The sequence below is a fragment of the Leuciscus leuciscus genome (genome assembly GCF_965113295.1).
Source record: "Leuciscus leuciscus genome assembly, chromosome: 7".
Classification (NCBI taxonomy): Eukaryota; Metazoa; Chordata; class Actinopteri; order Cypriniformes; family Leuciscidae; genus Leuciscus; species Leuciscus leuciscus.
This window is the reverse complement of record NC_138731.1, coordinates 35,744,971-35,769,625: the sequence shown is the minus strand read 5'-3', so window position 1 is coordinate 35,769,625 and position 24,655 is coordinate 35,744,971. Positions and strand designations below refer to the sequence as shown.

The window sequence follows — 24,655 nt, the reverse complement described above, 5'->3', positions numbered from 1 at the left end:
GCAAGGTCTGCGCAAGAAGGCTCACTGGGGGAAACGCATACTTGCGTAGGCCCCGCGGCCAGCTGTGCGCCAGTGCATCCGTGCCGAGCGTGCCCTCGGTCAGGGAGTAAAACAGGTCGCAATGGGACGAGTCGTGGGAGGCAAACAGGTCTACCTGTGCGTCGCCGAACTGATCCCAAATCAGCTGGGCCGTCTGGGGATGGAGTCGCCATTCTCCAGCGAGAGGCCGAACTCGAGACAGCTCGTCGGCCGCCTGGTTCAGGTGTCCCGGGATATAAATGGCTCGAAGCGACCTCAGATGCTTCTGACTCCATATGAGGAGGTGGCGAGCGAGTTGCGACATACGGCGGGAGCGTAGACCACCCTGGTGGTTGATGTACGCTACTGTTGCGGTATTGTCTGATCGGACTAGTACGTGCTGGCCCCTGAGCAGCGCATGGAAGCGGTGCAGGGCGAGACGTACAGCCAGCAACTCGAGGCAATTGACATGCCAAAGGCGCTGGGGTCCTGTCCAGGAGCCCGCGGCAGCATGACCATTGCACATGGCGCCCCAGCCCGTGTTGGAGGCATCTGTTGACACAACAACATGCCGGGAAACTCGTTCTAAGGGCACTCCGGCCCGTAGAAAATTGAGGTTCGCCCACGGGGTGAAGGTCTGACGGCAGGCTGGAGTCACTGGGACTCGGAGCGTGCCGTGTTGCCATGCCCACCTCGGGACTCGATCGCGAAGCCAAAGCTGAAGCGGTCTCATATGAAGCAATCCCAGCGGCGTTACTGCGGCTGCGGATGCCATATGCCCCAGGAGCCTCTGAAAAAGTTTCAGTGGAACCGCACTCTTGTCCTCGAACTGATGAAGACAAGTCAGCAGTGACTGCGCGCGCTCGCTCGTAAGCTGCGCGCACATGGCGACCGAGTCGATCTCCATACCGAGAAAAGAGATCCTCTGCACGGGGCAGAGTTTGCTCTTCTCCCAGTTGACCCGAAGGCCCAGACGGACTAGGTGCCGGAGCACTAGGTCCCTGTGTTCGCAAACCTGGTCTCGAGAGTGAGCTAGGATAAGCCAGTCGTCGAGATAGTTCAGGATGCGAACCCCGTGTTCCCGAAGGGGAACAAGGGCTGCCTCGACGACCTTCGTAAAGACGCGAGGAGACAGGGCTAGCCCGAAAGGGAGAACCGCGTACTGGTATGCCTGCCCCTCGAAAGCAAACCGTAGAAACGGTCTGTGTCGAGGTAAAATGGAGACATGGAAGTAGGCGTCCTTCAGGTCGATCGCTGCAAACCAATCCTGCGGCCGCACACACTGGAGGATGTGTTTGGCCGTTAGCATCTTGAACGGCAGCCTGTGAAGGGAGCGGTTCAAGACGCGCAGGTCGAGGATTGGCCGTAACCCACCGGACTTCTTGGGTACAATGAAGTAAGGGCTGTAGAAGCCGGACCTCATTTCGGCTGGAGGGACAATCTCGATCGCACCCTTCGCCAGCAGGGTGACGACCTCCGCTCTCATGACAGGGGCATTGCCACCGACCATAGTGAAGCGGACTCCGCTGAAGCGGGGAGGAGATCGCGCGAACTGAATCGCGTAGCCGAGCCTGATGGTTCTCGCGACCCAGCGGGACAGTCTGGGAAGCTCTAGCCAGGCCTCCAGAAAGTGCACCAGCGGGGTCATACGAACCACAGACGTACCGTCGGTGGGGCAGCGAGGCGGAATGACCGGCACCGGCGAGGGTGGCATCGCGGCCCTGTGCGGGGGCACGGTCATTAACCGCGTCCTGCCAGAGGAGGCCAGGGGAGGGCGCGCGTCCCACGGGGGCGTGCTCTGGCAGGGGTCTGGCGACAGAGGGGGATGAGAGGAGCGTGGCCCGTGGGCGGCGCGTGCTGTCATCCCAGACCTCTGGGACAGAGGAGGGCGGCAGTGGCGGGACCCGAGGGTGGCGCGCACTGCGGCCCTCTGGGTCTGTAGGCTCAGGATTGGGGATTTCGATTCTTTCTTTAACCACATTAGGGTGCTGCCCGTCGTGAGACGAGCAGCGGGGAGTGGAGAACAAAAGATTCTCCCCCGGCCCTCCACCGGGGGAAGGAGTGGCCCTGCTACCACCTCCTGTAGCGAAAAGAAAGCCAATCCTGAGCTGCCCGTCTCAGGAGCGCCGCTTAGCCTGGCGTTTAGCGGGCTGCGGGGCTGGAGAGGGCTGTGGCGCCTTCCTACGGCTTCCTCCACGACGCGGCCCAGATGAAGGCTGCTGCTGGGGCCGTGCGGGAGGGGCGGGAGCCGCGGGAGGGCGCCCTCGGCGGCGAGCAGGCTGAGGATTCTGCACCGACGGCTGAGCAGCAGAGCGTCGGGGCAGAATGTGCTTAATCGCCTCAGTCTGCTTCTGAGCAGTCGAGAACTGTTGGGCAAAGTCCTCGACTGCACCGCCGAAAAGGCCGGCCTGGGATATGGGAGCGTCAAGCAGACGAGTCCGCTCGGGCTCACGCATATCAGCCAGGTTCAGCCAGAGATGTCTCTCCTGGACCACAGCTGTGGACATCACCAAACCCAGGGAGCGCGCGGTCACCTTCGTCGCCCGGAGAGCGAGGTCGGTGGCGGCGCGCAGCTCATCGAAGAGCCCTGGGTCTGTCCTACCCTCGTGCATGTCACGAAGCATCTTGGCCTGGTAGACCTGTAAGATGGCCATGGCATGCAAAGAGGCAGCTGCCTGTCCCGCCGCTCTGTAAGATTTCGCCACCATGGTAGACGAGAATCTACAGGCTTTGGACGGGTGCTTAGGATCACCACGTGATGAAGCGCTTGTCGGACACAGCTGCATCGCGACAGAACGTTCAACCGTGGGAATCCCAGTGTACCCACAAGCATCAGCTCTATCGAGGGGAGGAAAGGCGGAGAAAGCCGACGAACGATCACGGGAAGACATGGGAGCCTTCCAGGACCGCGTGACTTCCTCATGCACTTCCGGGAAGAATGGTATTGGGGTTGGGCGGCGACGGGTGTCAGCGGCCGCTCCCAAAAACCAATCATCCAGCCGCGAGCGCACTGGATCAGGTGGCGGGGACCACTCAATACCAATGGCCGCGGCTGCCCGGGAAAGCATGGCGGTCAGCTCGGGATCAGACTCGGGCAATGCTGGCACGCCCGAGGGTGGCAACACAGCCGAATCCTCACTTCCCGAGGACTCGCGCCCACCTTGTGATGCAGCGATGGACATAGTATCTTCCTCTGGAGCTCCAAACGAGACGCGCTGGGGCTCCGAAGAGGGACCAGCGGTCTCAGTTTGAACACTCGCGGGTGCTGATGCTGGAGAGGGGTGTGTGGACCGTGGACGTGTCGGCGGTATGTCCCACACAGTCACCCTCAGGTCACCCCGGCCACCAGCCGAAGTACTAGCCCTCTCGGGACCAGTAGATCGGGGTGTGGGTAGGGGGACTCTCGCTCTAGTGAGCTCATTGAGTCTCGACCGCAGCATAGAGATCATGTTCATCATGTTCCCGCAGTGGGAACATGAGTCATCCACGAACGCTGCTTTAGCGTGATCAACGCCCAAACACGTTAAGCAGCGATCGTGCCCATCAGAGAAAAATATCTCGCCACCGCAACCAGAAGTGCACGGGCGAGGCATCTTTAAAAAGACGTGCCGCGTGCAGTGCTCTTTTTGTGAGAGGAAAAACTCCGCGGATGCTGAAGCGAACAGGGAGAAACACACTATCTGTCAGATCACTGACAAGATCAGCAGGGTAGTGAGCACTCGCTGAAATCGCCGTCACACCAACACCGGAGAGTTCGCTCGTCTCGAAGGTAAGAGAAGACTAACTCAGAATATTTGGCTTGCAGGAGTGGAGAAGTTCTCGGCTCCGAAGCGAAAACATATCTGCATTGTGCCAGCGTACTTCCTTATATACCCCCTGCGGCGGGCGGAGTTACGCTATGCAAATTCCGCAGACCCATGGCATTTCATTGCCATTGGCTCGTTTTATATACTCGAAGGTGATAGGCTTCTAAGCGAAACCCCAATCGTCGTCATCCGACGTAACTCGGAGTGACCACGAAAGGGAACTGAAGTTCCGCAGCAGCCGCACAGCAGACAGCAGCTGAACGAAGTTTTGCAAGGGTAAACAAAGATCTTGTTGTTTGAATAAGTACTAAACACTATGTCTATAAAGGCTCATATTTTATTTATTTGATGTCTAACTGAGACATGGGACCTAAGAGAGAGGTTTAGCATTTGCCATCTAGTCATAGCCAAATTACATAGCCTACACTTAAATAGCCAGTGCATAGAGTAGAATTTCATCTTTTATAAAATAAGATTTTGGCCAAATGTATTTTACAACAGGAAAAACTGAGCGCCCATATAGCTACAACAAACTAGTTTGTAACCTGTTGATGAAAATGTAATGTGATGCCGCCGGCAAAAACCTGCATTTGAGTTAGACTTTTGTAAAATGTTAACAATATTGATAAGTAATACAACAACATAGCCTGTAATTTGTTTTTACCATCAAAAAATCATAAGCACCGGTGCACCCCCACGCTGTTTCGCACTGGAACTTACACAAAGCGACTGAGTGATCCTCGTCACCTAGGTTATATGTATTTCTAAGAAATTTCGTCTTGGATTTATGATTGCTGATACACTTAATGTATTAACATTTAATCATGTTATGGTAATAATATTAAATTATGGTTAATTCAAGGCTGTTAATATGAACGTATTCACTATCTCCGCTCATCTTCACATTTATAAAATGTAGTACGTTTTTTTTGTGCTTTAGGGTTTTAGCCCTTTTAGGATGGGGGTGCCCTTTTTCAGTTTCAGCACATGCCCCTCAAAAGGTCTGTGCACGGCCCTGCACCCGCTGATGTAGTTGTCAGAGTAAATAAAGAGAAGACAAACTTGTAGATGATAATCTGCCTGTAGCTGGTGCTATGCCAAAACTAAACCCAATGCCCCCCATGCATTCCCAGATGCGATTGGTGGACGAAGTGTGGCGCTTAGGAGCACGCTCTAATTGGCTGAGAGAGGATGGCAGTCAGACGAGCCATTTCTTTCAACCCAGATGGAAGTGACAGCTCTGACCTTCTTTTTCCCAGAAAGGGAAGCAGGAAAAAAATCTCAAACTCTCCCTGGGTGAACTAGAGCCAGTTGGCAGACATCGAAGCCCCTGGCACTCGCACGTCCCTGAGCAGATAGTGTGATATGTGCACCCTATCCAAACCCTGCAACCTTTAGGGGTGTCTGTGAAGCTGTGAAGTCAAAGCCCCAAACTGTTTTGGTTGGGATTTTGATCATGCTGTCAGAACTCCCCACTGGGTATGGCATTAAATTGCCCAAGAAGAAGAAGAACATTTGCATTGACATTCAAAGACTTCAACTTTTCTATTCTGAAAGTTCAAAATAACTCAAAATAAACCCAAATTTGAATAGGCACACCACGGCGGCTGGGATTAATCCTTGGAATGTGGCATGTACTGACAGTAAACAGTATTTGAATAAACGAAAAAGGAAATTGCGTCTGGATGAACATTAATTCCAAACCCACATGACAGTAGAAATCCTCACTTAAACCCTTGTTTAAACCCTTTTGTACATCATTTCAAAGCACTTCAAGCTCATAACAAATACACAAGCAAAAACTCAGTAGAATTCTAATGGAGATAAAATCCATATGGAAATGCATGTAATACATTCACCAATTCCTACACTCTTAAAAACAAAGGTTTTATCTATGGTTCCATGAAGAACCTATAAAATCCACGGAACCTTTTCATTGCACAAAAGGTACTTTATAATACAAAAAGTTTCTTCAGATTATTCATTATGTTCTTCACACTAAGAAAAATTATTTCAAATTATTTTAATAACTGTTCACTGAAAGGTTCTTTGGAAGAAAGAAAAAAGGTTTTGCAGAGGAAACAAAGTCATACAGGTTCGGAATGACATGATAGTAAATAAATTATTATAAAATTGTCTTTTTTGAGGGAAGTGACCCTTTAAGGTATGCACCATAGTAGATAAGGCACACAAGGGTACCATTGGAGGGTTTTGTTCCAGTGCAGTACTGTTATACCTTAAGTGTCACACTTTTTTCCGGAAAGTGCCTATCACCAATTCAAAAAGTCAAACTGTCAGTCAGATTACATGCATCGCTAATTATGCATGAGTTTTTGCCAAATTCCAGCTCACGTGTTTAAAAACACTCAGCTTGCCAAGACAAGCACTGGAGAACTTCTACACACTGAGAGTAATATACATAAGAGTATGCTGGCAGTTGTTGTTAACTGCAGGTTAAATAGGTACTATCCTTCATTCCTCCCCCCACTCTTCCTCTCTCCGTACGGAGACCTGGCTCACTCCACTGCAGCCCCATTGCAGAGCCCTCGGCTCACGCATACACACATGCCAGAAGGAAGATAGAACTGCAACTAGCCTATGTTAGATGTGGACTGAGAACTGTCTTTGTTACAGTACAGTGCTGCAAAACGAGGACACAGATGCAGGTGTTTTATGGGCCTTTTTTATTTGCTACAGAAAGGGGTTAGCATAAACCTGTAGCTTTGATTTAGAATAAGAGTAAGCCTGTCAGCCAAAGAGGAGTGGACATCATCTTCTATTGAAACACAGCTGAAGTACCATTTCCTCTTGAATTATTAATTTAAGACTGTCTCAGTATCTGTAAGAAATTCAAGCTACCAAGCTGGGCATTCAGTATCCTGTCAAACATTTCTCATGTTCGTACACTATGTGGAGAGGGTTTGTCAGTCTTTTAGGACCAGGGTTTTTGAAAGATTCGGGCATATGGTCTGTATATTTTCTGATTGAGACTTACTATATCTCTTGTAAGTTCCCCTAATTAAACAAACAAACAAACAAATAAATAAATAAAAGTAAAAAAGTAAATTAAATATTACAATAAATGCAGTACCATTAAAAAAATTTGGGGCTGGATTTTTTACAGTAAAAATAATATTATTGTGAAATATTATTTCAAATTAAAATAGTTGTTTTCTATTTTGATATATTTTAAAATGCTATTTATTTCTGTGATGGCAAAGCTGAATTTTCAGCATAATTACTCCAGTCTTCAGTGTCACATGATCCTCCAGAAATCATTCTAATATGCTGCTTTAGGGCTCAAGAAACATTTCTTATTATTATCAATGTTGAAAATAGTTGTGCTGCTTAATATTTTTTGTGGAAACCCTTATATGTTTTCTCTTAGGATTATTTGATAAATAGAAAGTTCAAAAGAACAGCATTTATTTTAAATGTGAAACGTTTGTAACATTATAAATATCTATACTGTCACGTTTGATCAATTTAATGCATCCTTGCTGAAAATTCTTAATAAAAAAAATCTTACTGATCCCAAACTTTGAAACGGTAGTGTTAACTGAAGCTAAACTAAAAATGAATAAATAAATAAAATCAATTAGGATCAGAATCCAGAATGAACAATCCCAGTCAACATAATCAATCAAAGTTTTCAATCAAACACATTTCATTGTGCATGTTATTCTAAAGAATTTCTTCTTTTTTTTTAATACAAACTTAACATCTTTTCAAGTTAGCTAGCATCATCTAGGCTGTGCAGGTGAGATTTTTGGCATCGTTTTATAGTACTGTTGTAACCCTATCTCAAAATCTAGCCAATAAGTAACACTAATTTAATGCTGGTTAATGATAATACTTTTGCATAAATTGCAAAAAAAAGTTGCATAAATAATAGCAAATAGTCAAGTTCAAAAAGACCACTGAGACGCATTAAGATCAAAAAGTTCTCAAGTAAACTTTTAGCTTCCACATTTCACTCAAAAAGTTGTAAAGGATCATAGGATCATAGATTATATTTGTCCAGAATTTCAGATTCTTAGAAGATGTTTAGGGGATAATTAATATTATATATATATATATATATATATATATATATATATTCCGGCTTTAGATATTTCCATTAGAAATTCTGCACATTCCTTTGGGATTTTTTGACAAGCAACAGTAACATCACTCATCTCGTTAACTTGCATAAGACTCATCACAAGAGAATGACAAGTGTCTATCTGCGTCTCATTATTTTGTTTTCCCTCTGGCTTTCCTCTAATTTTAAAATTATTATTGTTTGCTGCGGGAGCTCGAGTAGTTTAAAAATTCACAGTGGGACTATTGGAATCTGCGATACGAATGATACTGCTGCAGCATCTTACACATGCAATTAAAGCCTTCAGGCTAGATTACACATCTGCTGTGAAACCTGTTAAAAACAAGCTTGCATAAGTGTGGTCGTGACACCATTCACTGCTCTGCACTTCCTACAGGCTTAATATGGATGCTAGTGCGGCGGTGAGGGTTATACGCTAGTGAAAATGGAGAAAGGAAGAAAGAGTTATTAAATTGTGTTGTGTATAGATGCCAAATTAGTTTCAAATTTTCATTCACACAGTGCAATACAATCGCTTGAATATCATTTAATGAGTGACTCAGCGTTGACTCATAAAAAGAAACTGTTGGCTTAATCCAAAAAATTACAAGATTAGCCTCTTGCTAATCTTTTTTTATTGGCGAAGATTGGTCACATGCATTTTGTAAATGAGCATGCACGTTTATTAACACGTAAACACTCAGACACGTATGTGCAAACATCTATAAAACCAACAGCTGCACGTGTTCCTTCCAGTAAAAAAAATAAAAAAATCTCTTTCACACGTCTCTGTGTGGGCGTCCGCACATGGGAACATCGACCCGCCAAGCCACTTCCTACCTATCAACATGAACATGTAAACATTCATTAGATTGGAAGAGCCGTCGAGTTTTTCCGGCTCTCAGAGGGCCCGATGTGCATTCAATAGCAAAGAGAGGAAGGCTAATGAAAAGCCCTTCTGCTGCAGCTTCGTATGAAAACAGAAGCAGAGAGAAAAGCAAAGCACTGCTTATTAACTGTCTTTTGTTTTGGTATTTTGCGGGTGTGCGTCACGCTCATCAGCAGCTTGAAGGGCTCTCTGCCTCCCGCTCAACCCACTCACAGATCCTGTGTACTGGAAACATTCCCTCCACCTCTATCTGCAACTGTAACTATTATACCACTGTATTACAATTCAGGGCTACAAGGTTCTTGGATGTGGATCTTGGGCAGTTTTGAATAGCCAGACATTTGATAAGCATAGTCTTCTCTACACTGCAGAAGCTCACTTAAAGGAATATCTCAGGTTCAATACAATCAACAGCATTCTTGATACAATGTTGATTACTGCCAAAAAAATAATTTCAACTCGTTTTAAGTGAATGAGGTACATTTTTGGAGGATATAAATACAGAAATGTGAAGCTTGTAATTTTTATACAAGCACTGCTTCGGTTGAAATGTGTGTAATACATGAGCTGTAAAGTTGTTATTGTCATTTCTACAGTTGTTTTAAAGTTTAAAGGTTATGTGGTCATGGCAATGAAGAAACTGGATATGACTTTATAAGGAAAAAGTCAATTACATGCATAGTCTTTACATCTTGTGGCTATACTGTTATTGTTAACTAAAACTATTACAATTATTTTTTGTTAATTGAAATAGAGATGAAATAAAATAGATGAAAAACTTCCAAATAATTGTAAAATAATTTGAAGCTAAATAGAAATATTTCATATATATATATATATATATTTATATATAAAAGCACGTAACAAAATTACTAAAACAAACTAAAATAAAAGCTCAAAATATTGATAAATACTATAATAGTACATAAATAATAGTAAAATAACACTGAAACATTAACATTTACGAATTGTCCCAATTCACTTCCATTGTAAGTGCTTTAGTGTAACCCAGAATGTTGCTCTTTTTTTTAAGAAAAAGAGGGACAATATTCATTTTTGTACTACTCGACCTTATGCAATAAGCACTGTCAATTTATCTTGTACTAAACCCATAATATTCCTTTAAGGCTGCTTCAAACTGACCCAACAAACAAAAATATCGTTTTCTTAGCGCAGTGTGAACTGGACTTCAGACTGGACAGGATAAAGCTGTCTGGCCAACATGTAAATCTATCAATCACATATGAAATCAGATATAAGACTGTATCAGCATGGGAACTTGTAAACATGACTCTGATTCCCAGCGGACTGATAAAATTCACCCTGACTCTGAGACTAGGGCACTGTCCCAAATAGCCCATCTGAAATAGACTTGTGACCTTCCCTAAAACATGTTTGTGAGATCCAAAAGACTGTAGGATATCCCATTTGCCACTGTATTATTCAGAAGGGTCCTCACAAACACCCCCTTTAGGCCACACTGGAGCAAACTTCACCCCAGACTACTATCACCTATGTGACATCATGTCACCAAAATGTGGAATTTTGTTACTGAGGGCGGCATTTTGGACAGGCTCCAACTGCTATATACGTACATTAAGTAAGAAAAGAATTAGTGTGTCTGAAATCACAAGCACGCAAAAATTTTAAATTGACCCACAATGCCTAAAAGGGAAGGAGTTCTCTTTTATAATTTTATATATTGCATAGAATATATATTTATACTGCATAGAAAATAGCTGCCCGGGACAGTTGCCAAAATGGCCGTCGAGTGGCTTAAAGGAATAGTTCACTTTAAAATGAAAATTCTTTCATCGTTTACTCACCCTCAAGTTGTTTCAAACCTGTATGATTTTTTTTCTTTTTTTTCTTCAAAATATCTTCCTTTGTGTTCAGCAGAAGGAAGACATTTTTATATGTATGAAAGTTGTTTTATATATGTATAAAAGATCAGAGGTGCTGCATAAAACATGTTACTGCAATGCGTGTGGAGTCGTAATAAGGTCTGCTGTGTTGATCGTGAGAGAGATGTGCTGCAGGGATTGGCTGGTACCTGTCTAGGTGGTGGTACTCCAGTGATGATTGGTGGCGTACTTAGGAGGAGGCTTCAGGGCCTGGAAGAGTCTCTCAGTGTGATAAACACCTGCAAACAGATCATGAGGAAACACTGTTAGCTGCAAAACATATACATATAATAAGTGAATGTTTTAAGGCTATTACTGATACAGAAAATATGTGTATCAATTTGGGAGGAAGAACACATGGGAGTATGTGTTGCTAACACACAGAATGAGCTCATTAGTTCTTTAATGAGATCGCATTAAAGCAATAGGCAATCAGCGTACAATTGTCTACGACACACACACACACCTGGACACACCAAAGAGACAGACCTTCACTACAGCACACACATTTAGTGCTGAATGGCACACCTATAGACTGAAAAACCCTTCATTTTCTCACTTTGCAAACACAGGCAATACGTTTACATTTTCAGCTGCCATTACTTCAGTCTTCAGTGTCACATGACCCTTTAGAAATCATTCTAATATGCTGATCTGATACTCAAGAAACATTTCTTATTCTTATTAATGTTGAAAAAACATTTTCTGGATTGTTCGATTGATATAAATTTCAAAAGAAGATCATTTATTTGACATCTTTTGAAGTATCTAAATGTATTTACTGTCATTTTGGATAAATGTAATAAAGTTTTTTGTAATCCGGCTCTCAAAAAGTATGAAAAATTTGGATTTATCGGCCAGTATATGGGTTATCGGCTTTCAAATATAAAGAATTATCGTTTATCGGTTATCGTACCGGCCAAAATTTTCATATGGTGCAAGTAAAAATAACTTTCTGACCCCAAACTTTTGAACACCACTTCACAAAGAAGACAAACCCTCAATGCAGAACGATAAGCGGAAAGAAAGACAAAATAAGTTCAAACATTTATCATGTTCGTACACTATGTGGAGAGGGTTTGTCAATCTTTTAGGACCAGGGTTTTGGAAAACTTTAGGCATATCTGTATCTTTTCTCATTGAGATTTATTATATCTATTGTAAGTTGCCCTAATTAAACAAACAAACAAACAAATAAAGTAAAAAGTAAATTAAATATTACAAGAAATAAGTTTAATCTAAATTAAAAATAAATATTTTACCCAATATTTGTATTTTCTGTGTATAACGTCATTAGCTTAGCACAAGCTAACACCAAATTCTATTTAAATCAATTGTAAGGAGTGCTGTTTGATGACACAGCAAGTTGAAGCCTATGTAGAGCTGTCCAAATCAGTCACATTTATATTTAAGATGCCTTAGAAGTAAGTTGCCTTTATAGACTGTAAACAGCAAGGCACCCTCAATATGTTTTGAAACAGACCATTTATCTCCTTCACACACTCCAAGGACATAAAGAAAGCCTGACATAGATTTTCACTGCATCATTCTGTCAGCCATTCGTGGGCAAACAAGTCTCTGATGGAGGCACAAGAGAACATCTCCACAGGCCTGAACTAAATAAAGAGCTCTAGTTATCAGTGTATGACAGCAGCTCTGACACAATAGTCACCTCTGCTCAACTCCATTCATAGCCGCTTCAACAAGTCTTTATTATGGAGAATAATGTACTTATAACTGCAGCTTTGGTTCCAGATAAACCTGAACAACTCTATATTCCCTTCAGCTTTTGGGACTGTTTGTGTGAGTGATAGAGTTATAAAGTGTTTCAGTAATAACTATCCTAGAAAAATCTGAAAAGAAAAGATGGACATATTTAATGGTTTACTGGTGTGTTTATCCCCTATAAAACAGTACTGCAGTGTTAACATGGTGTGCAATCAATATCAGAATAGCAGACATACTGGCAGATTAGTTTTAAAGGGAAAGTATTAAAGGGATAGTTCACCCTAAAACAAAATTGAGTCATCATTTACTCACCCTGGTGATGTTCTAATGTCATATGCCCTTCTTTCTTTTATTGATCACAAAAGGAGAATAAAAAAATAAAAAAATGTCCTGCTCACTCTCGTCCATTCAATGGCAAAAAATAGAGACCAGCATCAAGCTTTTTGAAGACACAAAGATTTTTCAAAGATTAACTTTAAGTGAGCAATAGATGATAGCAACCTAAATGTAAAAATAAAGAAAATGAGAATGCAGAATTACCTTATTCCATACTTATTTTTGCAATAATGGCTTTTCAGGGTTAAAAATAATATAATTGCTGGGAAATGCATCTAAAAATTTTCAATAACTTTGCAAAATAATACAAATAGCAGGTCTAAATCTATCTACAGTATGTATCTTGTTCTGGTGTTTTTGTTCAGAAATGAGCAGCAGAGCTCTGACTCCCTACTTGCGCTTCAGGGAATCTGAGGTGAAAATGTAGCGTTTTCCTCTCTGCCACCAGATAATATGCAAGCGCTCCACACAGTGACTCACACTGCATGAACATGAGGGCCCTTTGCGGCATGTTCACACTGAGAACTCCAACAAGACAGAATAATACCACCCTCGCAGGCACAGAGAGCCCCACACGAGTCCCAGAAGCAGCAAACTGACATACTGTACTGCTGCAGCAGATGGGATTTAATGCGTCCTTCACACACACACCAACACACAGAAGCAAACAACTGTCATGCATACACACTGAAAACACAAAAGTAGGTCTACATACTAACAAAGTTATAAAAATGCACTCTATTCCACACTATAATGGCATTGGTGACTAAAATGTGCATTATTTGATCTACACTCACCTAAAGGATTATTAGGAACACCATACTAATACTGTGTTTGACCCCCTTTCGCCTTCAGAACTGTCTTAATTCTACGTGGCATTGATTCAACAAGGTGCTGAAAGCATTCTTTAGAAATGTTGGCCCATATTGATAGGATAGCATCTTGCAGTTGATGGAGATTTGTGGGATGCACATCCAGGGCACGAAGCTCCCGTTCCACCACATCCCAAAGATGCTCTATTGGGTTGAGATCTGGTGACTGTGGGGGCCATTTTAGTACAGTGAACTCATTGTCATGTTCAAGAAAACAATTTGAAATGATTCGAGCTTTGTGACATGGTGCATTATCCTGCTGGAAGTAGCCATCAGAGGATGGGTACATGGTGGTCATAAAGGGATGGACATGGTCAGAAACAATGCTCAGGTAGGCCGTGGCATTTAAACGATGCCCAATTGGCACTAAGGGGCCTAAAGTGTGCCAAGAAAACATCCCCCACACCATTACACCACCACCACCAGCCTGCACAGTGGTAACAAGGCATGATGGATCCATGTTCTCATTCGGTTTACGCCAAATTCTGACTCTACCATCTGAATGTCTCAACAGAAATCGAGACTCATCAGACCAGGCAACATTTTTTCAGTCTTCAACTGTCCAATTTTGGTGAGATTGTGCAAATTGTAGCCTCTTTTTCCTATTTGTAGTGGAGATGAGTGGTACCCGGTGGGGTCTTCTGCTGTTGTAGCCCATCCGCCTCAAGGTTGTGCGTGTTGTGGCTTCACAAATGATTTTGCTGCATACCTCGGTTGTAACGAGAGGTTATTTCAGTCAAAGTTGCTCTTCTATCAACTTGAATCAGTCGGCCCATTCTCCTCTGACCTCTAGCATCAACATGGCATTTTCGCCCACAGTACTGCCGCATACTGGATGTTTTTCCCTTTTCACACCATTCTTTGTAAACCCTAGAAATGGTTGTGCGTGAAAATCCCAGTAACTGAGCAGATTGTGAAATACTCAGACCGGCCCGTCTGGCACCAACAACCATGCCACGCTCAAAATTGCTTAAATCACCTTTCTTTCCCATTCTGACATTCAGTTTGGAGTTCAGGAGATTGTCTTGACCAGGACCACACCCCTAAATGCATTGAAGCAACTGCCATGTGATTGTTTGATTAGATAATTGCCTTAATGAGAAATTGAACAGGTGTTCCTAATAATCCTTTAGGTGAGTGTATATATATATATATATATATATATATATATATATATATATATATATATACACATACTGTATACATACATATTTTTTTATTAAATTACCAATACATATATGTAAAAACATAGGCTATATATATATTAAAATAATATGTAACAACAACTAAATTGTTTATATTATTTTATATAAAATCAAAAAGGGTCAGACACTTTTTTAAATCACTATTTTTGTCAAGTTTTCCCGACAAATATCCCTAAAATAAGATCAATTTAACAATGCAAAAAGCCGGATCAATTAGGACAACATTTTTTATAATTCAATTAAATATGTACTGTATTCTCAATGTATATTGTACCTTACATCACACAACTATAGGATGGTTAAAATTTTTTGTTCTTTTTAAACTGATTAAGATTATTTGCATTGAATTTATTACGCTGCAGTTCCTTCCTAAAATTACCGGCCAGTTTGTGATGTTCATTTTGGACCCTGAATACTAGGCAGTAAAGGCAGGGGAGGACAGCGAGAGGGGGAGGAAGGGCCCAGTGCTGTCTGGAAAAGATCTGTGTTAACCGCAGGCTCTGGTGTGGCCATCTCGCTTTCTTTTCAGGATGTCATTATGTGATTTTCAGAGCGAGCAGTGTCTAAATTAGCCCTGTGCCTCCCTCAAATAAACTCACTGACTACACAACTCAAAAAGAGAGCGAGAGGGGAAAAAAAGAACTGCGTTAACTTGGAGAAACTCCAAATCAAGCACATTATTCAAAATCCTGAAAAAGGCAGAAGCCAGAGTGAAAAATAGACACATGACAGCAGAGCTGCTGTATGGCTGAATGTTCAGAGCAGATCTGCATGTTTAAAGCAGGAAGAATGGCAGATGGCATAAATATGCTTCTGCTGAACTGCTATCTCACCCCAGCACTGTGGTCTATGAACACTACACGGCCAACAGACGGGCTTTATGCACTCCAGAATGTGCATTTCCATGAAACCACAATAGTTTAGAACTAAAATGGCTTGATGGTAGAGAGAAGAGTCTCTGAAGAGTTCAACAACTTTGAGGTAAAGAACTTCCAGATCTATAGTGCTCATCTGCCTTTCATTTTCCTGACTGCGAGACTGAGAGGAACATCTGCCTCTGCCTCGGGAAAACATACATTATATTTGATCATTTAATGTATGCATTAAAGTAAACATGAAACACAATTCAAAGGATATTTTTATTCTGTATTCTAACATATTTCTAAAGGTGATGCAGGATCTTTATACAGTGAATGACCTTGTAAAAAAGACTGTTCGTCTATCACTCACAGTCTCATTTTCATCTGCATTAAATTCAATATGGTGTCTAATAGACTAAAAAAAAAAATCGGACTTGTCGGTTATTACTTAACCTGACTAATGTCTATGAAGCTGGAGGGTAGTAGGGGTTGAAAAGAAAGAGGCATTTATGACAACCTGAAAAGCAAAGTCGTTTAGAAGGCAGAGCAAGTAATACTTAGACAGAGGTTTACACTTTTTTTATCCAGCCCATCCAACCCACTATCAGCAAACTTTAATGTGCAAAAAGCCTAGGGCAGCCACAGAGACAAGTGTGATTCCTAGGGACACCCATTTTTAGTAAAATCTTTCAGGTAGTGTGGACATTTTGTGCGAGCCATCCCGCCAAAAAAACAAACAAAAAAAACCATTAACATTTACATTAGAAGACTAAAATTCAAACAGATTTTTTTTTTTATGGAGCCACACTGGTAAAGACACCCTTGAAAATAGGGAACTAATTACTTTAGGACTATGGCTTAGTTATTCATGATAAGGATGAGTTTGTATTCTTAAACTTGCCTTAAAAGAACTCAGTCCCGGATATCTCAAATTTTGTCCTGTGATAATAAAGATATCATTAAGCCAGTATTAAACAGTCTATTATTTTTCCCAGAGTCAGTCATCACATTTCACTCTCTTGTAAAGATACTAATAAAAATGACAAGATCAGTTGATAGACTTTGGATTTATCTTTCATTATATAGTAATATTATCTGAGCTATGGGCTTTCCTAATATCTAATTTATGAGATTGTTAAAATGGTTGTCTCTGTTATAGCAGATGATGGCTTTGTAATAAAGCTGGAGACAGTTTTCTTCTATTAAAAAATAATTATTTGCTAACAAGCAAGGGATAAAAAACACTGCATATGTAGAGCTGTTAATAAATCAAGAGAATGTGGGATTGTTGTTTTAAGAGACAGATTTCCCACTAAAGACTGTTTAAACCTGCTTTAAATGGACAGACAAAGTACAGTTTACCAGGATTTATTTTTAATTTATGCTTTACCGTTCAGCTGTGATTAGAGACGAGAATTAGAGATTAGAGATTAGAAACTTTCAGAGAGGTTTGAGAGTTGTTTCTAAATTCATCTTTTTTTTAAAGCAGCTAAAGCACTGCTTTTATAACAAATTTACGGAATTAACAACACATCTGACAACAAATCTTGACTTTTCTGTTATGCTGCATAATCTGTATATAAAAGGCAAAATGCTGTAACTACTGTATTGTCAAAACTGACAAATAACTGAAATTGGGTCTCTTACACTATAGATTCCGTGACGGATGAGTTTGGATCAATTATGCTCAGATTCGGAGCATAGGGAGTGTGAAAACAGATAAAAAAAATAAAAAAAAATTACCTTTAAAGGGATAGTTAATCCAAAAATAAAAGTTCTGTCATCTTTTACACACTCCAGACCTACAGAATATTACTTTCTTTGTTTCTGCTAAACACAAAATAAGATGAAGATGAACATTGGAGTCTTTTGACTCGTACACAAAAAGAATTACACTAGTGGATATATTTGAAGACCTCTGATGCAAAAGCCTCTAAAAGCCAACTATAGCGATAATAATATTGAGTGAACGTATACCGCACATAGTATATGTTCATCAAATACTTTCACTTCAAACTCACAAAATCCCAGCCTCAGCCCATTCAGAAATGTTGGTAGGTATAGAAACCTTAGAGGCTTTTTCATCTGCAAGTCTTCATTTATATATATACGTTTTTACTTTCTACAGAAGAAAATAAAAAGTCATCCTGTCCAGTCACAACTTCTCAATTAAAGACAAGCAGCTGAGGTTTAATATCCTTAAACCTCGTTTAATATGGAATATAAGTGTGGGAATGCTCTGAAACCTTTCACACTCTAATTTCATGGAATGCACTAAATAACAAAGCATGATCACATTGCAGGACCTGGTATGACATCATATATGGAGTTCATAGGGTTCCTGACATGAGCGGTAGCTGTGACTGTAGTATCAGACTGAGAGCATCTCTCTCTTTCTCTTTCTCTCTCTCTCTCTCTCTCTCTCTCTCTCTCTTTGTCTCTCTCTGTCTCTCTCTCTCAATCAGCAGGTTAAGAACCGTGCCCTGTCTGTCTGTCTGTCTGTCTGTCTGTCTGTCTGTCTGTCTGTCTGTCTGTCTGTCTGTCTGTAAGTCTTTCTATCAGTCTTGTCTTTTCTGCCCCTGCCAGACAGAGAGGAAGGGGGTGACCAATTCCCCCTTTTGGGCATTACATCATTGCTTTCCCTGCTGCAGTGCCTCCCAATGAAAGAGTCTGTGTGCCTGCCAAGTAAACAATTCTGTCTCTTCACATGCTTCCATACCGCACTGAGAAGAGTTTAAATACATCACAACTGACATATGTCATGTCATGGCAACATAAAAAACATGAACCCATCAGTTAAGATTTGGCATCTTTCAGAACAGAAGCTCTTTTAACATTTTCTTTACGTAATGAGCATGTTTAAAGGGAAAGTTCACCCTGAAACGAAAATTCTGTCATCATTCACTCACCCTCATTTCGTTCCAAACCTGTATGGATTTCATTCTTTCATAGGATAAAATTATAAATGTAACCTTTTGTGTTCCATGGAAGAAAGAAATTGACACAAGTTTGGAACAACAAGAGGGTGAATAAATTATTAGAGAATTTTTGAATTAGAGAACCTTCATTTGAAATGTTCCTTTAAGAAAAGTAAAACTGCAAACAATGATGCACAAACATTTCCATTAAAAAGAAACACTTTCTTCACAGGACTCATATCCAGCTGGGAATGACTGGAGGTCTAATATCTGTGCTGAAGTGAAAATACTCAACAAAAACAGTTAAAGGGGTGGTTGATTATGATTTCACTCTTCTAACTATAGTTAGTGTGTATTGTTTGAGCATAAACAACATCTGCAAAGTTCAAAGCAAAGGAAGATTTTTGCTTTTAAAGAAATCATTTTTTAAGGACTACAACAAACAGCTGGTAGGGACTACACGACATTCCTCCCGGGTTGGTAATATCACTAACCCTAAAATGTACATAAACCCCGCCCCCGGGAACACGCAGTCCATGTTGAGAAGAGGAAGAGTTGTTGTAGTGCAGCACGTTTGTGTTTTGTGAGTCTGCTCAAGCTGTTGCGTCTTTTCACATACAATACAGTACGTAACACAAATGCAATATGCTACTCAAAGACTTGAAGATAGTTAACTCCACATCAGCAACATAAATTCATCAACTAACCTTTCAGAAACATCCTGTTGCATTCTACATGTTGTCAATTCTTCTTGAGTCTCTCCATCATTGTCCGACTCCAGTTTAAACATAAAAGGCAGAACAGTTTCTGATATTTTAGTGCTTGTCTGTGTTAGAGCCCTGCATGGGCCAAAAACTCTAGCCCTAACCCGGCCCTGGCCCGTGGTGTTCAAGCCCTACCCGGCCCCAGCCCGACAATGGCTGCAATTTTTCAGCCCGAACCCGACCCGACCCTACCCGACCCCACCTGAGACCAACATAAAAAAACCACACAAAAAATAAGTAAATAAACGGCCTACCTTTCTTTGCTTTTAAGTAACTGAAGAATAATGTTCAAAACAATGTTCAAAAATGAAGAACTCTTCGCCAACTGGCTAATGTTAAATAATATTAATAAAATAATAAAAATCCAACTTCTCCCTGATCCTCTGCATGGTCAACTGTCACCTGTTAATGCACGTCAGTGACGCGTGCGTATTTGCGTATTGCGTTTGTGTTGCTTAGGCGATGTATAATATTTATAATATAATAAATATAACAATATTTCATACACACTATGTGACGTGTGCTCTGCACGTATATTACGGGCACAATGAAAGGAGTGAAGCAAAAAAAAACGACTAAGAGTCCGACCCGAGCCCGATCTGTAAAAAAAAAAAAAATGGCCCAAGCCCGGCCCGAATGGGTTTAGCGTGTCTGGCCCCGTCGGGTCCCTACGGGCTTGCAGACCTCTAGTCTGCGTAAGGTAATCGGAGCTGCTAACACACACACAAGCTTTTGAAGCTCCGCCCTCTGAGCCGGGAGCAGCAGCACATTTGCATTTAAACGAATTTACACACAAAATGAACTACACGTTTTTGCTCACCCTCAAAAAGAGACAATTTTAACATGCTTTAAAAAATAATCTGTGGAGTATTTTGAGCTAAAACTTCACATTCACACTCTGGGGCCATCAGAGACTTATTTTACATCTTGTAAAAAAGGGGCATTATGACACCCCTTTAATCAATCTCAAAACCTGTATTTTTACTATATTTACAAATGACAACAGGCAAGAGAAAATAATGTGTTACAACCGACTAACATGTGTCTATATCTAAGCACTCTGCGCACCAAGGTTTTTTTATTCAAACACTGTCAGTTACTAATATTACTGATTAAATGATTGGTCATCTATATTTTTTGCCATTAAAAATCAATGGTATAAGTATGTGCTATGCATTCACAGAAACCTATGCATATATAAGATTAATGATAATCGAATGAACTGTACATTATTTTTTTAATATACAGTACATAATAATATTGTGCATGTATAACCATAAATGCTTTTTCTTATATTTGAGACCGGGCTGTGCTTCAATGCAGCAGTCGGTGTCACTGAGGACAGCAGTTGGTTCCTGCATCAAGCTTTCTGCCATTATAGCACTGCAGGAGAGGGATAGACAGTAGACGAAACGGTCAATGGCCTTCTGGCATGATGCATGAAGACTACAGTCACCTGTATCGTGACCTTATTCAGCACAGACACAGCGGTGTGTTGAGGGACAGAGATAAATGAATGAGAAAAGGTCACGTCGCGTATGGCACATGCTTTCTGTCATGACCACAACACAGCTGAGGGGGAGAAAAGAATTGGGAAAGGAGTGGGCGATGGCGTTTAACAACAAAATAAACCAAGAATTCCTTTGTCAACTTCCTTTCCTCAACAATTCAGTGATGAAACTGTCTCTAGTGAGATTCTGAGATCAGCCAGCCCTACAGTATGTGTACTGCAACCCATACTGCTTGGTGGCATGACAGCATTTAATGTGCAATGGCAGAAAAAGCACAATAAATGTAGTCTATACAACTTACACGCTATACTTGTCTAGAAATATTTAAATGTCAGTCTATTTCTCACATAAAGCTAAATTGTTATATACTGATAATCTTCCCCTCTGCTAGAACAGAACAGCTCTGAAATGAAAGTATTATTGGCATCCAACTTGAGCAATGGTTTGAAAGCTGTTCTTGAAATGGAATATTATCAGCTACAGTATAGAAAAGAGCTACATGGAAAATTATAATTGACCGAATCCCCTAAGGAAAAAACAACAACAGACACAGCCCTATATAGATTTTAAATAAATAAATATACATACATATATACTTATACACAATGCACATGCATACACACACGCATTCAATAAAAAAATTATATGTAAATTGAAAACTAAAGTAAATAATTAGAACAGACACTGTGCCGTAGCACTAGTGTGCCGTGACAGGTGGTCAGTTGTGCTGTGTAAAATAAATAAAAAGAAATGCTACAAATAAGAATATATTGAATCCTCGTATCTCTATATTTTGTCATTTTTAAATATGAATGCTATTAAAAAAGGTTGTGAAAGGAAAAACCTTGTAACTCCATTGGATCCTTAAACTATCGGTCAAACCTCATAACTCTATCGCCTCTATTGTGAATGAAGTTCCGCGCACAGTCTCTACTTGTTTGCAATGCAAAGGTAAATAGAGAACTGATGTTTGAGTAAGTACACCATTTGCTTTACTCAATAAACACTTTGTCTATAAAGGCTTGTGTTTTTTTGTATTTAAAGAGCGGAGAAGAGTCTTAGTCAGGTATTTGCAATCTAGTTGAAGCAAATATACTGTTTTAAATATCCTATGCATGATATAAAAGCGCTTCTTCTTTTATATCATGAGATTTTGACTAAATGTATTCAACAGCAAGAAAATACAGTATATATATATGTGTGTATGTATGTGTGTGTGTGTGTGTGTGTGTGTGTGTGTGTGTGTGTGTGTGTGTGTGTGTGTGTGTGTGTGTGTGTGTGTGTGTGTGTGTGTGTGTGTGTGTGTGTGTGTGTGTGTGTGTGTGTGTGTGTGTGTGAGTGTGTGTGTGTGTGTGTGTGTGTGTGTGTGTGTGTGTGTGTGTGTGTGTGTGTGTCACGAGGAATTAGTTATAATATACATGTACACAAATGAATAGCATATACATATTTTTTATTGAATTTTCAGCTAGAAGTTTAGAATATATTGATATATCACAGTATGAGTAATTGTATATCATGGTAACTGTATAATACTATAAAATACAATTGCTCATACTGTGATATAGTATTTAAGTTACTACATCACCCACCCCTGGGGACCCACACCATCATTAAAACACTGCCACCATCACTGTTATGCATCTGGACAGTCTATGGTGATGCTAATGGAGGGTGTCTAGACAGTCACCATCACGTCACCCTGACTCCAAAAAGCATGTTATCCCGACCGGCAAACACACAGACACAAAATTACATGACAACACATAATACACATCTGCTTCAATGTGTCCAGCATGCTACGGTAGTTAACAGGTACACTGATTCTCAAAAACAGCAGGAAAATGCACAGGCGATACATCATCAAAGAAATTCACAAAATAATGAAAGATGCTGACAAAAGCTGAAAAAAAGGAGGAAATGTAAAACCATAGAGGAATGTGAAAATGCCGGTACTGCCCATATCAGCCTGTCAGATTCTCACTCACCTTATGTGCCAGAGCGTTACACACAATGACGCAGCATCTCTGCAGCACAGCGAGCAGGGAGGCAGAGAACAGGAGGGAGACTGAAAGAAAAGCGAGAAAAAAGGGATAAAGAGCCTACCTGATGAGATCTGCGGTTAGGATCTTGTTCTTAAGCGTGTAGCACAGAGGAAGACGGAGAACCTCAGATGGACCTGGAGAGAAAGAAACAAAGGAGAAAGAAATTTGGCAGGTGAGCTCAAGGTGTCCGCAGAGTTTCCTTTATATCAGTCACATGACCTCAGCAGCTACAATACACGTTCCTCGTCAATGGCCAGAGACACATGTGTGAGTTTAGCATGCGCCGTTCATACTGCCACCTTCCAGCAAGTGGGAGAGTGGTATAAGCGAGGGGTAGGGCACTGTGTGTGTGTGTGTGTGTGAGAGAAAGAGAGAGAGTGTGTGTATGTGTGGCTGAAATGATAATATAATTAACATGTAAGCAAAAGCAAAAGTAAAAAAAAAAAAATGAATCTGTAATTGAGCAGAATGTTCTAGAACGAGCTCAGATGCTCTGAGGCTACATAAAAGGAGAGTAGATGAAAAGAATGACATTGCATACAATTAAAAAAATCGATCTACAATGCAGTATCTCTATATTGTAACAGTTATAGATAATGATAATGGTAGTTTCTAAAAATATTCCCCCAAACACTCCTATCGCACATTTTTCTGGGCCCTCAATCTGCTATTGTTCAGTCAAACACGTAGCCCCGCCCCAAACTCACACAACTGGTGAAGAAGTTAGCTTCAAACCAAAAATGCATGTCAGTCAACTTGGTGGCCATCTTGGAGACACTTGGAAGATGTACTCCTATGTATTTGAATGGCCTGAAGATCTCTTTCGTTTTTGTAGTGGTTAATGTGGTTAACGTGAGCATGTTTTACAAGAAAATACTACTTCAGTCTTTCTACTTCCAAAATGTCACATTTTTAATGTTTTACTTGCCAATTCTTTGTAATTAATTGTGAAATTCACAAGCAATATCAGAGTGAAAATTGTTTCTATTTTCAGAGGACTGACTCAAAGTCCCTTTGTGACGAGTCATTTCACCTGGCGGCCATCTTTGAAACTATGACTTGACCAATTGGTGATTGGCTCTTTTCTTTAGAAAGTGGGACTTTCCACATTGCGTGTTGCACTTTCTCCCATTCATAGTAATTCGAGTGCACCGTATTTCTGTATATAAAGTCTTTGACTGACTGTGCAAAAACTATGGCAAATTTCCATTAGGGGAAGAACAAACTTAAAACCTTCGGAACTGTACTTGAATCGATAAGAGCCTGATTACAGTCATAAAATATCTGTTAAGAAGTTCCAACTCAGTCCTACTGTAAGAATATTTATGACAGCATGTGCTTACCGAATTCTTAAACTATCAATGTTAGTGTAACAAAGCAATGAAATCTAACCTAATATCCATTTCATCTTCACTTCTCAATTTTATTTTTTTTTATTTATTTTTTTCATAAGTGATCTCTTCCCCCGGTTGGCCACAACTGTCACAGACCATATGAAATACCAGAGCAATGCAGACAGGAAACTTGGATTGGCAATCTGACAGTAGCTGGTGTTCATATGGCCTCGATAAAGACTCCCTTCCAACTGACTCATCCCAATGCAATAAATCCTCCAAGCAGCTCTCTGCTCTAGTGGAGGTGAATGAGGGCTTTATTGGAGCAACTTTACTCTGGACCGACCATGAACAAGTCCTATATTGGATTAGAATGATCACTGA

At 41.0% G+C, this 24,655-nt stretch overlaps 1 protein-coding gene across 6 annotated transcripts in view; it reads right to left on the bottom strand.

Moving 5' to 3' along the window:
* map2 (microtubule-associated protein 2) overlaps positions 1–24,655 on the bottom strand; it is a 120,978-nt gene that overhangs the window by 60,577 nt on the left and 35,746 nt on the right. For all 6 annotated transcript variants that reach the window (XM_082174538.1, XM_082174541.1, XM_082174528.1 and 3 more), the window contains exons 2-3: positions 22,999–23,071; positions 10,851–10,940 (exon numbers count right to left, since the gene is read on the bottom strand). The gene's annotated coding sequence lies outside the window, so the exon portion shown is untranslated. The remainder of the gene's footprint in view (positions 1–10,850; positions 10,941–22,998; positions 23,072–24,655) is intronic.